General features: G+C 44.5%; 2 non-coding genes across 2 annotated transcripts; both read left to right on the top strand.

Annotated features, from left to right (window-relative positions):
* Window positions 1–14,157: 14,157 nt before the first annotated feature.
* Trnap-agg (transfer RNA proline (anticodon AGG)) lies at window positions 14,158–14,229 on the top strand. The gene has a single exon. It is a non-coding gene; the product is annotated as a tRNA-Pro (tRNA).
* A 921-nt stretch (window positions 14,230–15,150) lies between these two features.
* Window positions 15,151–15,249, top strand: Trnay-gua (transfer RNA tyrosine (anticodon GUA)). The gene is made up of 2 exons: window positions 15,151–15,187; window positions 15,214–15,249. It is a non-coding gene; the product is annotated as a tRNA-Tyr (tRNA).
* The last annotated feature ends 728 nt before the right edge of the window (window positions 15,250–15,977 follow it).

The following is a 15,977-nucleotide window of genomic DNA, read 5'->3' on the forward strand; positions in this document are numbered from 1 at the left end:
TCAGGTGTGTACCTGAGAGAAGTAGAATAAAACTAATTCTTGTTGATTTCACCGCGCCTACCACTCGGCTACCCATTACACTTGCAACCTAGTCACGTGGAGACATAAAAGCCAAAGTGTCGCTGGCTTGGATACGACACGTGCACCGTCGCGAGTTTCAATTCGTTTTGCTTGTCTTCAAAGTCTCTCCGGGGATTTGAATATTATTTATATTTTTTATTATTTACTGTCTGCACGTCATGGCACGTAATGAAAATAGCCAATACAAGGAAGTGAGGGTGAAACCAACCACGAACTGAGGGCTAAAATAGAAATTAAAGAGAAAAATAAATGAAGTAGTGGTTGCGACTTCGGCGATGATTTGTAAGAAATAGTTTGCTCCCCACACCGGAGCTCGCTATTCCGCCGACTTTACTTGACACTTGACTGACTCACGACTGCCATCCAGAGCACACGAGAAGTCCATCTCGGCAAACCTGCAAGAAAGCACCACTCCCTGCTCAATACACAGTGTTTCGGGGAATTCACCCCTCATCAGTTGAGCTTGAGTAGGCTGAGGAAGATTGTGCCTGAAGAGCACCACTTATATAGTGCTCTCCAGGCACAAACATAACCAGGGATACAAACTTACTGAGACGCTCCGTTTCCAGCGCGACAAACACCTCGCGAACACCAGACAGCAGCGTGAGTCAGTGTCGCTCAAAAAATAAATGAATATAACAAATAAACTCGGATTCAATATTATCGCATAAGCTGATTGTTTAGCAACTGGTGGTGTTAGTGGACTTGTAGTTCCTCGGTCCTTTTACTTTTATAAACCAAATAAAATAGAAGATTATGCCCAATATTATTGTTTAGTTTGGCAAACGTATTAGTCAACAACTACAACGCCTAAAAAAGTGGCGATCGGACCCACTCGATGCCCAGTATTTATATGCTTACTATGGAAAGGAATGCAGTCTGTCAATTTGTGCCGCTAAGTTGTAAAACAAACAAACTATGCAGTGCACTTCACACCCGTCTACATAACGATACGTACGCTCACGGTACTGAAGGACGTTCTGCCAACCCACCAACTCAGTCATCTTTCAATGCCAGCATTGTGCTAGCCGGTATGTTGGTAGAATTGTTCAGCACCTGAGCGCACGGATTAAACAACACGCACCACTTTACATTCTACCAGGGGAGGCACGCAAAGACCGGCCCAAGCGTGGCTGGCAACGGAAGCACCCACTAACTGTGCTGCACCAGCCTTCTCCACCAAGTCCACCAAGTCCAATCCGGTTATCCGGCACTGGTTTAACAAACTCTTTGGTGGCTGCAGCATCAGCAATGACAACAGCAGTGACAGTAGTCGATGACGACGTGACAGCATAGTCGACACCACAGTCCGTCAATTTCACAGATCGTGGCAAACGCAGAAAGGCTCTGCCTCCTCAACAAACGCCAGGCATGCGGCCCTTTCCGGATCCACCACTATCTCACCAAAACTTACCATCGTCAATATCGGAGCAAACTACAACAACAACTTCTCAAATACCAAGACGTTCAACAGCTAATTACAGTATGAACTACAGTGCTGACAACTGAAATCCGACCCTCTGAGGGGTGGGTTCACATTCTAGCGGTCTCTGTTTCGTAGTTTCACCATCCCGTATTAGGTCTTTGCGATGTGAGCGCAACGTTCAGGGGGTTGGATTTCAGTTGCCAGCACCGTACGATACCTGCAAACCCCAACGACAAAGGAGGAAAACCAGCGTGATGGCAGCACTGGACGAGACCGCCAGCGAGGAGGACGTTGATTGAAACGGCACTGACGGGGGAGATTCGAGCAGTGAGTTGAGCGAGGGAGAGAGCGTGGGTATGGGCGTGCGGTTTCGACATCGAACGTTTGCTGTGCATAATCATTAGTATCTCGTGAATGTTGCCAAGTGTATTCTGATTCATATTTCTCCGTATTCTTGTTGGGGACGTCATGGTTATCAGTTACAGACGGAGAACGGTATTATACGACTCCCTGGTTACAGTTGAAGGCTGTTTCCAACGCATACATAAGCCTGATCATTTTGAAATTGTTCAACCAGTAGATTATTTTGTTAGTCTGGCCTTGAATGGACATGATTTTGTCACTAGTGTTGTTCCGTACTTAATTTGTCCCCTTGGAGTGTTTGATTTTTATCTTTCACACGTAACTACGGTTTCTTGCAATACCTGCTGGTACTTTTTTTGGCATTTTTTAGGTGTTATTTATCACTATTGATCCTTTACAACAGTCTGTGGTGCATGAGTTGCTTAGTACAAAGATGCTACCTGATGGACGTTGTGCGAAAGCAATTTCAACGCATCTTCATATTTTTGATTGTTCCTATTATTGTTCTTCACATTTCATTATTTCATTGTCTTGGAATTGTTCGTGATAATTATCTTAATTAACCTTCGGCAGATTCTATTTATTGCCATACTAAAACTGTTGTCACCTCGCTGCCTATTCCAATAATGCAAAAGGCGTTGCTATAGTGGCGTCCGGCGGTAGACAGGGTCCACACCTTTCCAGTACAACGTTTGGGTTTCAAACTCAGTTTAATTTGGAAAGCCATCAAGTAGTGAGTGCATCAGCAATGCATCTACGATTGAGTTGCCAGCGGTGCATGCATGCGTGAGTTCAGCAGTGGATGCATGAGTTCAGCAGCGTATGTTACAGCATAGCAACGTACATAATTATACACAGCACTACTAGTTAAGACAGCAAAACAAAATGAAAAGAAACAGGAAAAACAAACCCATCATTGAGAGAAGAAGCATGTAGAAAAGCGACTCTTCAAACTCTTCTTCGGGCATCTTCAGTGGTGAAATTGTCGGTTCCGCTTTCGTTTCAGGCAACGAGTGACAAATCCTCATCGATATTTATAGCAGTACAGAGGTTTGTACCACGTCACCTATTTCCTGTATCGAATACCAAACCGTAATTCTAGATTCGGGTGCGTATTGTATCATCGTAACTACTAATCACTATGATGTCGGCCAAACTCGTTAGAAAGTGCGAAACAATAATGCAAATAGTGAACGTAAGACATAGCGCGGAACATGTTCTTCTCTTATCCATATTCTATTCTAAATTAGACGTTTGTGCTACTATATGCAGAAATGTGTTTATTATTACATGTAAATGGATAAAATGTGTGGTTAGTTCATATATGTGTCGCTGAATAATCAGTGCATGTGTAATGGAGCATATGCAGCATTCTCTGTCTCTATTTTCCAAGCAGAGTGCGTTTGTTTGAAAATGGCGAAATTGACTTAAAGTGCAGTAGTGGTGGTGGTAGTTGTATCTATTGTTTTACTTGGGTATGCCCTACAGGACTATGGCCTTTTTACAGGGTGCCCAAAGAAGAAGATGTAACCAGCTAGCGCGAAAAGCAGTCAATGTGTGGTGGGATCATAATGATAGCGGGTAGTTTTTTTTTATTTACTTGAAACCACGCACTCAATTCGTAAAACAAGAAAGAAGGAGGAAATGAAAAAAAACACACAACAGACTAACAAGATATTGACTGAATGGGGCTGCAAATGCAACGCAGCAGTGGTGATGGGGTGCTTTAGGATCCGCCGACCAATGGGCTCGGCATCCGCGCCTACTTCACGAATCAGAAAATCGGGAGAAGAAGAGAAACAAAAGAGATTGAAAAGAAGATAATAGCGAAAGTAGAGAGAGAGAGAGAGAGAGAGAGAGAGAGAGAGAGAGAAAGAGAGAGGGAGAGAGAGAGAGACAGAGAGACAGAGAGACAGAGAGACAGAGACAGAGACAGAGATAGCATGCATCCAGCTGTTCCAGTGAGCTGAGGGGGCTGGATGACGCTCCAATCAATATAGGTGGTGCAGCGGACTGTCCATGGTTATGCGCCCAGTCAGAGGGAGAAGATGAGCAGACCGGCGCAAAAGACCAAGTCGCTACCTTGCCGTGGTCGCAACATATCTGAGTTGCTCCCCAAAAGACAGCTTCTGGTCAAAGAGGACGCCTAGGAGGGTGATCAAGTTTGCCTCGGGGACTGGTATTCCGCCAAACATGATTGGTGGGATGTGTAAGTCAGCTCTTCGGATCGTCGCAGTCATTGCCTGGGACTTGGTGGGCTCAATTGCAATCTTCAATTTCTAGCCTCAGTTATGCAGCCGATCGATTGACAGTTGCCGTGAGTGCGCTGCACCTGCCGCTCTGGCAGTCGACACAATGGAGTAAAGTGTGGTGTCGTCTGCGTATGCCTCCAGCTGGGCATCATCCACGAGAACAGAGCGTGCATCATTTACATACAGTAACAACAGTGTGGGGCCGAGTATGCTGCCTTGGGGAAGCCCGCAGTTATGGGGTACTGGGTAGACGTATAACCACCCACCAAGCATCGTAATGAACGTGATGACAGGTACGACGACAGCCATGTGTGGAGTGGCCCTAGTGATTCCTGCATTACATGCCTTATGGAGGACACCAATATGGGACACGCGATCAAATGCCCCAGCAATATCAACAACGAGGATACGAGCTGCTCCATTTCGGCAAACAGCATTAATTAACTCAGGCATGATGCAGAGCCTGCAGAGCATCAGATGTACGCAATCTTCTCCTGGCACCAAACTGGTGGGAGGTGAGGAGCTGATGGTGTTCCAGATGGTTTGTAACCTGGCTGTTCACAACAGTGTCCATCACCTTCGAGATGATGCTCAGCAACGAAACAGGGCGGTAGTTCTTGAGCACAGAACGCGAAGCTTTAACCATGGCGTGTTGGGTCTTTGCGATGTGAGCGCACCGCTCAGGAGGGCGGATTTCAGTTCCCAGCACTGTATGATACCTGCAAAACACAACGACAAATAATGAGACGGAGCGGGACGGCAACACTGGACATGATCGCCAACCATGAGCACGGTGACGGAAACGGCACTGACGGAGGAGAGTCTAGCAGTGGGTTGAGCAAGGGAGAGAGCAGGCGCGTACGCAGGGGGGGGGGGAGGGTTCCCGTTGCCTGGAAACACCCCAAATGTTCCAAAAGAGCAACGTTTTTTGGGCTTTTTTTGGTAGGCCAAAATATAAATATAGGGCGCACGATCGATCTGGGAAGAATGCGAAACTTCAACAGATCCAAATATTAAGGTCGAATAGAAAACTCTCAGCTGTCAGTTGAAACAATTAGCGACGCGCTGCGAGCTATGTCTCTTGAGATAAATCATTCGTAAGTTGAGCCGCGAACTCAGCAATTTTAAAATCGCGCAGAGCGACTTGAGTATCGAGAATTTGAGACTTTTCGTCACCCTGACTTGCTCAAATTTCCAGGGGCTTCACTTGTGATATTTTCAAGAGTACACAGCAAAGCATCAAACGTCTGCGATCAAGAAAAACGAAATCGCTGGAGCAGGACGCGTTTGGGCATTTGGGGCATCGTCGCTGCACTCCACCGCTATCGCTGGATATGTACATGACTGTACTGTGTCCTAGCTATCATGGTCGACCTCATTCTCTCCCAGGTACCTTTCCACCTCCAGGAATCCCAAGATAATGAAGATTGAGAGAGTAGAACCGAATTCATGATCAAAAGAACACGAAACAATGTATAATTTTCAAAATGTCCTAAGGCTCTTTCTATTCACCCTGGGAGTCAATGGCAGAGTATTGTTGTGGTTGGCTAGCTATCTGTCTGGTCGTACTCAGCGTGTCAAGGTGTGTGAGGCTCTTTCTGATGCAGTCCCATGCTCAAGAGGTGTGCCCCAAGGCAGTGTTCTTGGGCCGCTTCTCTTTGTCCTTTACACGAGTGACATTTCCGACGTCATACCTTGCATTATTGTTCATCAGGAGTTCGCGGACGACATCATCCTAGATTATTCTGATTCAGATCTGGACACTGTTTGCAAGACGTTGACTACGGCTGTGACACGTCTGTCTGATTGGCTCTCCGAAATTGGGCTTCTGCTGAATACCGGCAAAACCCAAGTCATGGTAATTCAACCTCGGGGACTCACTGGCGACATACCAGTCGTGAAATGTAAGGATCAAGCCTTAACTGTTACCTCCACTGCCAAATACCTTGGCGTAACCATTGATGACCAGCTATCCTGGCAGCCACATGTCTCCAGTGTTGTGCAGAAGGCGTCAGTCGCCATCAGCCAGCTATGGCGCCATGGGCGATCTCTGCCCATAAGAGCCCGCAGACTTTGGTACATTGGCATTGTGCAAGCACGACTAACGTACGCATCCAATGCATTCTTCCCGTCGCTGACACAGCAGCTGCAGAGTCGTTTAATCAAATCCAGCAAATCCGGAATTCGTGCAATTTTCCGACTCTCCAGCCGTGCATCCACAGCCCCCCCCCTCCTCGTGCGCTTATCTATTCGATCCCTAACTCACATTTTTAACTACAAGGTTTTGTTTTTTGTTTTCCGTTGCCTACATGATCTTGCAAGTCCTCTTTTCTGCACCTTCTTTCAGTTGATGGCTAACACAGGCCAAGCATCCCGGGATGATCGCCGAATTACTCGAGGACAGGAGCAGCGGCTACTGCAAGTGCCTTTCCTTCCTGGACCTTCCGGTCGTCAGTCATTGACATTTGTGGGAAGCACTCTTTGGAATGCCCTTCCCAGCGATATTCGCCTCCACAGTGCGGCGGTTGCCTTTAAACTGGCTCTGAACAGAATTAATTGTAATTTGTAACCACCTTGCTCGGCATCCCTACACATTACTGCATGTTTTCTCGGTGTTTTCTTCACTGCATGCTTACACATACACACACCCATTTTAATTATAGGTTAGTGCATGGCAGGGAGGGCCTTATGGCTTGTTAGTGCCCTCCAGGGTAGTCAGAGGGCCGTAGGCCCGAGGGCTACCCTGGAAACTCTGATAAGGCCCCCGGCGGGAAAGTTGCTGATTGGTCAGCTCCTAGGCAACGGGATTGACCTCGTTCTAATTATAATTATACAAACTTTGTGCTTTGGAATTATCATGTTATGATTCTTTTTAATATTTCCTTCTCTCATAATATTATATGCGTTCTTAGCAGAAACCGGAGGTTTTTCCTCTGGTGAGAAGGCAGAATTGCCTGTGCTCTAAACGAATTCAAATAAAAGAAACAAACAAAAAGGGTTAAAACTCATTGTTTGGGATTCAGTTGGAAACCCCCTAGAAGTGACCCTGAGTACGCGCCTGGAGAGCGTAGGTGTGGGCGTGTGTTTCCTCCTCGTACGTTTTCTGTGTTTAATAATTGGTATCTCGTCCTGATTGTTGCCAAGTGTATGCTGTTTTCCAACGCATTCTAAATCCTGACCTTTGTGTGCAAAAGTATAGTTTATCTTTTTGAAATTGTTCAACCTGTAGAATATTTTGTTAGTCTGGCCTTGTCTGGCCATAATTATGTCCCAGTGACCTCACCCTCCGTACGACTCGGCTTTTACTTTCCCTGATGATCCCATTGCTATCAACATTGTTAAAAATCACAAACACCTTGGTATATTTCTTGATGAACACTTGTCCTGGGATTCGCACGTAACCTCTATTGAAAAGCGAGTTTGCTCCGCGATAGGCTGCATTTCTCCTCACATCTCCCATCTACACCATGGTTGTCGAATACAAATTTATCACTCTTATGTTCTTCCTTTGTTTGATTACTGCTCTCTCGTTTGGTCCTCCGGTCTATCCTCCGCTCTTATGCATCGGTTAGAAGTCACCCACCGTAAATTACTTCGATTAATATTTCGCATGCCCCCTCTGACCTCCTCTCAGACGCTATACATTTTGGCTTCCTCTTCCCCTCTCTCAGAACGCTTTCCCCACTCGGCATGCAAATTCATTCACCGTATTAAGCTTCAACTTGCTCCTCCTCATGCACTTCCGCATTTAAGCTGGTTCAATAATAGCTCGCGTACTAGATGTTCTCTCCATTTCCCACTTGCCAGGTCATCGATCCTTTTAAAATCCCCTCTGTTCAAGTCCTATTCTCATTGGTCTCGGCTTCCGCAGGAGGTAAAGTCTCGTGACACCTTCGCTGCATTTTGTTCCATTCTGCCCGCGCCTAAGTTGAATTGAATTGAATTCGTTGTTTTCCATTGCTAGCCTAATCTTCATACTGCTCTCTCCAGGTTCCTATAGTACTCCTTTTGTTTTGTTTTCTTTTCTCTTTTTCTTCTCCTTCTTTTTCTCAGTTGTCCCCACCATGGCTGGTTAAAATCGCCCGCATCACATGCTTATTGGCTCTATGTCATCGTGATTGTGAAATAATAATAATAAAAATAATGTCACTAGTGTTGTTTCATACTTGAATTTTGTCCCCTTGGAGTGTTTGATTGTAATCTTTCACACATAATTGTGGTTTCTTGCAATACCTTGTGATACTTTTGTGGCATTTTTTAGGTGTTATTTATCACTATTGATGATTTATAATAACCTGGGTTGCGATGAGTTTCTCAGTACAAAAATGCTGCCTGATGGGCGTTGTGCGAACGCATTTTCAAATTTTCATTGCATTTTCATATTTTTAATTGTTCATATTGTTCTCCAGATTGCATTTACATCATAGTTATTTCTTTCTCCATCACCACTTTGTCTTCAGATTGTTCGTGATATCTTAATAAAACCTTCAGCTGATTATATTTATTGGCACACTGAAACTGTTTTCACCTCGCCGCCTATTCAAATACGGCAAAAGACGTTACTATAGCAGCGTCCAGCGGTAGCCAGGGTCCACATATCTCTCTAGCACAAGCTTTCGTTTGGGTTTCAAACTTAGTTTATTTTGAAAGGCCAGCAAGTAGTTCTCGGATGATCTGCTTGAGTGTATCAGCAATGCATGTACGATGGAGTTGCCAGCGATGCATGCATGCGTGAGTTCAGCAGTGGATGCATGAGTTCAGCAGCGTACAGATAGATGTCAAAGCATGGCAGCCTACATATGCACAGCTCCACTAGGTTAGACAGTAACCTAACACGAAAAGAAACAGGAAAAACAAAATCACCAAGGCGAGAACAAGCAAAAGGCCCAGCGTATCTTCATCCTTTTCTTGTGGCAACCTCCCGCTAGCTGCGATGTGTTTCCATGCTGCCATTGTCTGTTCCGCTTTGGTTTCAGGCAAAGAGTGACAAATCCTCATCGATAATAATTTTATAGCACTACAGAGGTTTGTACCGCGTCACTTACTTCTAAACGTATCGAGTACAAACCCGTAATTCTAGATTCCGGTGCGTATTGTATCCTCATAACTACTCATTACTTTGATGTCGGCCAAACTCTTTAGAAGGGCCATACCATTATAATTATAAATATTGAACGTAAGACACAGCGCGGAACATGTGCTCCTCTTATCCATTCAATTCTAAATTAGACGTTGGCGCTACTCTGTGCTACTATGTGTTCATTATTCCTATTGTTGTTCTTCAAATTGCTTTTCAGTCAAGAAATTATTTCTTTGTCAATCACCACATCGAGTAGAACTTGTTCGTGATATGCTCATAAAACCTTCAGCTGATTCTATTTATTGCCATACTAAAACTATTGTCACCTCACCGCCTATTCAAATAATGCAATAGACGTTACTATAGCATTGTCCGGTGGTGGCCAGGGTCCACACACCTTTCCAGTACAACGTTTGGGTTTCAAACTCAATTTATTGTGAAAAGCCAGCAAGTAGTGAGTAAATCAGCAATGCATGTACGATTAAGTTGCCAGCGGTGCATGCATGCGCGAGTTCAGCAGTGGATGCATGAGTTCAGCAGCGTTTGTCGCAGCCTGGACGTAGGCTTGCACAGCTCTACGGCATAAGACAGTAAACCAGCATGAAAAGAAACAGGAAAAACAAAATCACCAAAGCAAGAACAAGGAAAAGGCACAGCGTATCTTCCTCCTCATCCTCTGCCATCCTCTCGCTAGCTGTTGTATACTTTCGCGGTGCCATTGTAAATTCTGCGTTCGTTTCAGGCAACGAGTGACAAATCCTTATCGATATTTATAGCACTACAGAGGTTTGTACCTCGGCACTTATTTCCAATCGTATCGAGTACAAACATGCAATTCTAGATTCGGGTGTGTATTGCATCATCGTAACTACTCATAATACAAAATAGGGAACCATAACACAAACAATGAACGCAAGATATAGCGCGGAACATGTTCTTCCCTTATCCATTCAATTCTAAATTATACTCTAGGAGCCAAGTCAGCAAAAGTCCAAGGAATAAGGAGTTAGTGTGACACCCTGTGAAGGAAGGATTTTTTGACGGATTTGCAATGGCATAACAACCAGCAACTGGTCCCTGAAAACCAGAATGTGCCAAAGTTGTCCGTTCAAGAGTTATGGCCTATTTACAAAAATGTGCCTTCGTTACCATAGCAACGTACATGTAAATTGCCTCTTTATAGCTGAGGAGACATGCCATATGGGTCAAATAGATAATGAATGGCTATCTATGTCATAACTGAAGATAGGCGTATGTAGAATGGGGTGCGTTGTGAGAGAGGCTTGCGCAGCTTGCATCTTGGTACATGTACATGTACAATCATCTTGTTGGTTGACAGCATGAAGCAAGGTGGAGGACACGGTGTTCGGAAACAGAGTCTTAGACCCGTTTCTGACCTTCTTTATTCTAGGGGAGTTTTTATAGACTTCTCCTAACGTCAGTCCTGTATTCTGTGATCGCTCCTGGATATCTTCTTGGGAGTCATAAAAATAGTAGCTATTTTAGCCTGAATTGTTTTTCGTTACTCTTTAAAAAAACTCCCCTAGAAAGAGGGTCAGAACCGGGTTTGAGACCCATACGGTTCAGATGGTCTGGACAGACCGAGGCTCTACCAACCGTGGGTGGTTGTAGAAAGGACACTTTTCCAAACACAGTGTCCTCCACCTTGTTCACACATGCTGTCAACCCACAGCATGTGTGAACAAAAGAATCCGGCCAATGCTATGCTAGCTACCCGCGCTGTACGTGTAGCTGTACGTGGCGGCATGCACTACCACTGCTGGTGCTAGGCCTGGTATGGAGGCGGGACTGGATACTCTGCACGACTCCGGTGCACAGTCTCGGCTGTGCTCGACTCGACTGCAGCAGGCAGAGTGCAGCGCGGAGGACTGTTTTGGTTCAGTGCTATGCTGGTAGACCCTCTACTGTAAATGCATGCAAGCGACAGGCACATGCAACTGTACACGTATCCATGACATTGGCCCGAGTTTGTTTGGCGACGACAGTATATAATTATGTACAATCCTGTAGAGACTTTGTAGTCATTTCGGGAATTCTCAAGCCGCGGCAAAGAAGAAGGAAATTAAAAGTAAATAAACCCGACATTATAGTCCGATTCTCTATTGTACATAACTGTAATTTGCACCCAGAGCTGCACATTGGGGAAAGGGAAATTAGGGCTGAAACAATTATACCGATAACTCGCATATCGATCGTTAAGAGTGCAAAGGATAATCGTTTGTGTTCGAAACGAGTGCTAACGATTTATTAGAACGAGGTCTGTCTCGTTGTCAAGGAAACGACCAATCAGCGACATTCCCGCCAAGAGCCTTATCAGAGTTTAAAGCCCGCTCAATTTTTATTTTACTACTCTTGATGACGCGTCGAGGGCCTTGGATTAGTTTAAAGCCCGCTGAATATACTCTAAACTGGTGCGTACAACTCCCTGTATGCATTATAGTACGGTGCAAATAATGAACTCTGCATAAAATGTACGGTGTACTACTAAAAGCTACGCATTTCAGAGGTGTGTACGGTTTTTGCCTCCCGTATTCTTTCATCTGTACGAATTTCCTTTGTCAACAGCTTGCGGAAACCTATAAAATCCGAAGATCGAAGTCATTAGAGGTATCGACAAGGGGCTCTCAAATCCCCTAAATAGCTCCACAAGCTATGAATAAGAATGAAGCTCGCAATAAGAGCCCAGCATTATTTTTTTCTCTATTCTACTTTTAGTAGTCCTAAGTGGTGCTGAGTTACCATAACTTACCAGAAAACAATATTCTTTCATACCATACCAAGTCTCTGCACACAAACCACAAAACTACCCAATATAATGGTACACAAGCATGATGGAAGTGAGATAATACATGTAACCTCGTTCTAAAATAGTTAGTGCATGGCAGGGAGGGTCTTATGGCTTGTTTGTGCCCTTCAGCGTAGCCCTCGGGCCTATGGCCCTCAGGCTAACCTGTCGGGCACTAACAAGCCATAAGGCCCACCCTGCCATGCACTAACCTATAATTATGCATGCATATCAGGGACAGTATTCTAGCCCTTGCACTCCATCCGATAGTGAATACGAGTACAATCATGTACTTCCAAGCGCGGTAAAATTGACTTGTGGATTTGAAAGAGATCGGGAGAGAAGACTGTCTTTTTGGTTCATTTGTGTGAGAGGTTGGGGATAAGAGCAGTTGCCAGATGGTGATTACAAGATTCTTTGCTCTATAAACAACATGAAATTCTCTAGTTCATGTTGATAAAACCAGGCAGATCTCCACAGATGTCAACAGTGCGGTGCCCCAAATTTCTAAGGTACCAAAGGTATCATGGAATTTCTTCGTAAACTGGTGTGCGAGGTACACGAGTAGAGCCGACAAGAATTGATAAAACCAATATATCGATCGTTAATGATATTAGTTGATCGTTAGGAGTTATTGAATGATCGTTTCAGCCCTAGGAAAAACGTATTTTATTCAATTTACTTTTCGTGCTCCAAACAGGAGCCTAGTCCGGGCATGCCAATGACACTGCTGGTCAATTTTTTTGTCACTTCCACAAAAAAGAGCTGAGATCGGCCATTTGAGTGTTGTTGTTTCCCAAATTCCAGGCCATTTCGCCGCCCTCAAGGTCAGCGCAAACCAGGTGAGCGCAGCCGTTTCAGCGCCGTCAACGTAAGGCCAAAGGAAAAAAATAGAGATTCCCAGGCCTTCATGCACCAAAATCCAGCCAAAGCCAATTTTTCTCACAGGTCATGTACATGTACAGTACTGATCGTGCGAGTAGATCTGTGACAGGAAGTTACACAAACATTTAAACAAGTCTTTGTACGACTCACTGATGTACAGATAATAATAATAATATCTTTATTAGGATGACCCAGAGGCTTGTCGCCTATCACGGAGTTCACCGCTTTGAAGGATGTACATGTAGATCAGGTCCATCGTTGGCGGAAATACAGAGAAATTGAACGGGTAAACAATGTACCGTATTTCCCCGAATATAATTATATCATTATTATTGTTGTGCACTTACGGGTCAATGTCAGTGGTGGTAAGCCGCCCACAAATTCGCACGTGCTGAATGGACTTGGGAATTGGGAAATGAAAAATAAAAATAAAAAGAGCAACGACAACAGAAATAGAAATACAATACAAGACGTGCCTGCTAAGGGGCTCATGACAGCATTGCTCTAGGCCTTGGCGGATAATGCTCGAAAAGGTGGCAGATTCTGCTTTTTTTGCACCGAAATTGGCAGAACCATACAAATCTTATGGCGGGCAATTCCTCGAATTCTGCTCCATTTCTTTATCCACATACCAAACATGCATGAAACGTACCAGAAAAAGTACCGAATTCTGCCAATTTTTCTGCCGGCATTAACCGCCAAGGCCTACATTGCTCAGATTGAACAGAGGACGCAAACACAGGATAAAGGGCATTGTCGACTCCGTTTTGAGACCCGAATATAAGTCGCCCCTTTTTACACTAAAATTCAAGGGTAAAAAAGGGGTGTGACTTACAATCGAGCGTGACGTACTACGGAGGTCAATATATAAAATCAATATTGCTCGAACCTGAAAATAGGGGTGCGACTTATAATCGGGGAAATACGGCACCTGTTTTCTGTAAACAAAAGTGAATAAGAATTTTGATTTGTTTGAGGGAAAGAATAAGAATTATCGAATAATACTGTAAAAAAAGTTCAGCATAGATAGGAGCATACATAAATAGAACAAAATTTAAAAAATTAAGATTTAGCCCGCTCGCACCAATTTCACATGGGTCCTGCCCGGGAATCTCGATTTTATTTTGGTCTCGCCTAGTCGCCGAATTTTGCAGCGTCAAATATTTCAGCTCTGCATACTTCAGTGGCAGTTGATAAGCGGCAAACATCTCTGCGTTACATAATAATTATGTCAGCGCCAAATACTTCTTTGACGCTTGTGGTTGGTCTGTTGGTCTAGGGGTATGATTCTCGCTTAGGGTGCGAGAGGTCCCGGGTTCAAATCCCGGACAGACCCATTTTTTCTTTTTTTCTTTTCTTTTGAGTCTGCAGGTGCATATAAAAAGATATTTAGCAAAACCATTGTTTGAATTTTGGAGCTCATCCAAGTGAACTTGTAGCTGTGTGCAATGACTACTTGCCAAGGACCGTAACTTGGTACGCAGAGGACCAGTTTCAACGCAGCGTTGAGAGCAAAGTGTCCTCTCTGTCTCACTGCTCCTACAAATGATACAGTCTTGATCAGCGAGCCCCTTCCAGGACACTTTACCGTTTTTTTTCCGAAGCAAAAGCTGCACCCAGATATTTTGCCGTGACATGCACACATGAACCCTATTTAACACCGTCAATCTGAACATGCTACTGTCGCGGACATGGACATCCAGTCGATTGACCGGGGCCGGCGCCGTCAGCGCGTACAGAATGTAAGTCGTTGCATTCAGTGCACATGTTGATCCAATGCGACCAGCACCAGCGCATAACAATACATGATACGGCTGCTTGGGGAGCGCCCTGCGACCATATTTCCATGTCCACGACAGTAGTACAAGCCGTATCGACTTGTTCCAAGTGAATTACTGGCGTTTAAAGTGCTGCATGTACTCCGAAAAATACGATACTTTAAAACTGGTTGTCTAACTCGATGCTATAATGGGACAAATGACTCTTGCTTTTTTTGCGATGCGACGTGTGATGCAAGTTCATGCAAACCGGCAGTGCGGTGCAAACTCGTGAAAGTTGAGCAAAGCTCAACCTCTACAAGGGTCCAACTGTGAGAGCTGCGCACTGTGTACAATGTTGGGGATTTTCCGAGCGCCGCCGCATTGTGCATCACATCTTAACGGAAAAGCTTCTGTGAATCCCACTTCAGAATTGTACAGTCCTGGAGATGAGAGGGAATGACCTCTTTGTGTAGTGCTACACTTCGTCTATCCCATGACCTTCGATAGCTCAGTTGGTAGAGCGGAAGACTGTAGCGTGCGCATCACTGGGATGTGCAGTCATCTTTAGGTCGCTGGTTCAAATCCGGCTCGAAGGATTTTTTCTTTTCTTTTTTTCTCAACATCCTTTTCCACAAAACCACTGACTGACACTTCATAATCCTAACATGAAGCAGACATGCTTGCAACTCCTTGTGATACTTTTTTGTGATACTTTTTTTGGCATATTTTAGGTGTTATTTATCACTATTGATCTTTATGACAGTCTGTGGTGCATGAGTTGTTTAGTACAAAGATGCTGCCTAATGCGCGTTGTGCGAAAGCAATTTCAACGCATCTTCATATTTTTGATCGTTCCTATTATTGTTCTTCGCATTGCATTTTCATCATAGTAATTTCTTTGCCCATCACCGCAATGCCTTGGAGTTGTTCGTGATATCTTAATAAAACCTTCAGCTGATTCTATTTTGAAATACTATTCACCTCGCTGCCTATTCAAATAATGCAAAAGGCGTTACTATAGTAGCGTCTGGCGGTAGCTAGGGTCCACACACCTTTCCAGTACAACGGTTGGGTTTCAAACTCAGTTTATTGTGAAAAGCCAGCAAGTAGTTCTAGGGTAATCTGCGTGAGTGCATCAGCAATGCATGTACGATGGAGTAGCCAGCGGTGCATGCATGCGTGAGTACAGCAGTAGATGAATGAGTTCAGCAGCGTATGTAACAAAATAGCAGCCTACATATGCACAGCTCTACTGGGTAAGAAAATAAAACAACAGGAAAAGAAACAGCAAAAATAAAATGACCACGGCGAGAACAAGCAAAAG

The sequence above is a fragment of the Sycon ciliatum genome, chromosome 9 (genome assembly GCF_964019385.1).
Source record: "Sycon ciliatum chromosome 9, ocSycCili1.1, whole genome shotgun sequence".
NCBI classification, from domain to species: Eukaryota; Metazoa; Porifera; class Calcarea; order Leucosolenida; family Sycettidae; genus Sycon; species Sycon ciliatum.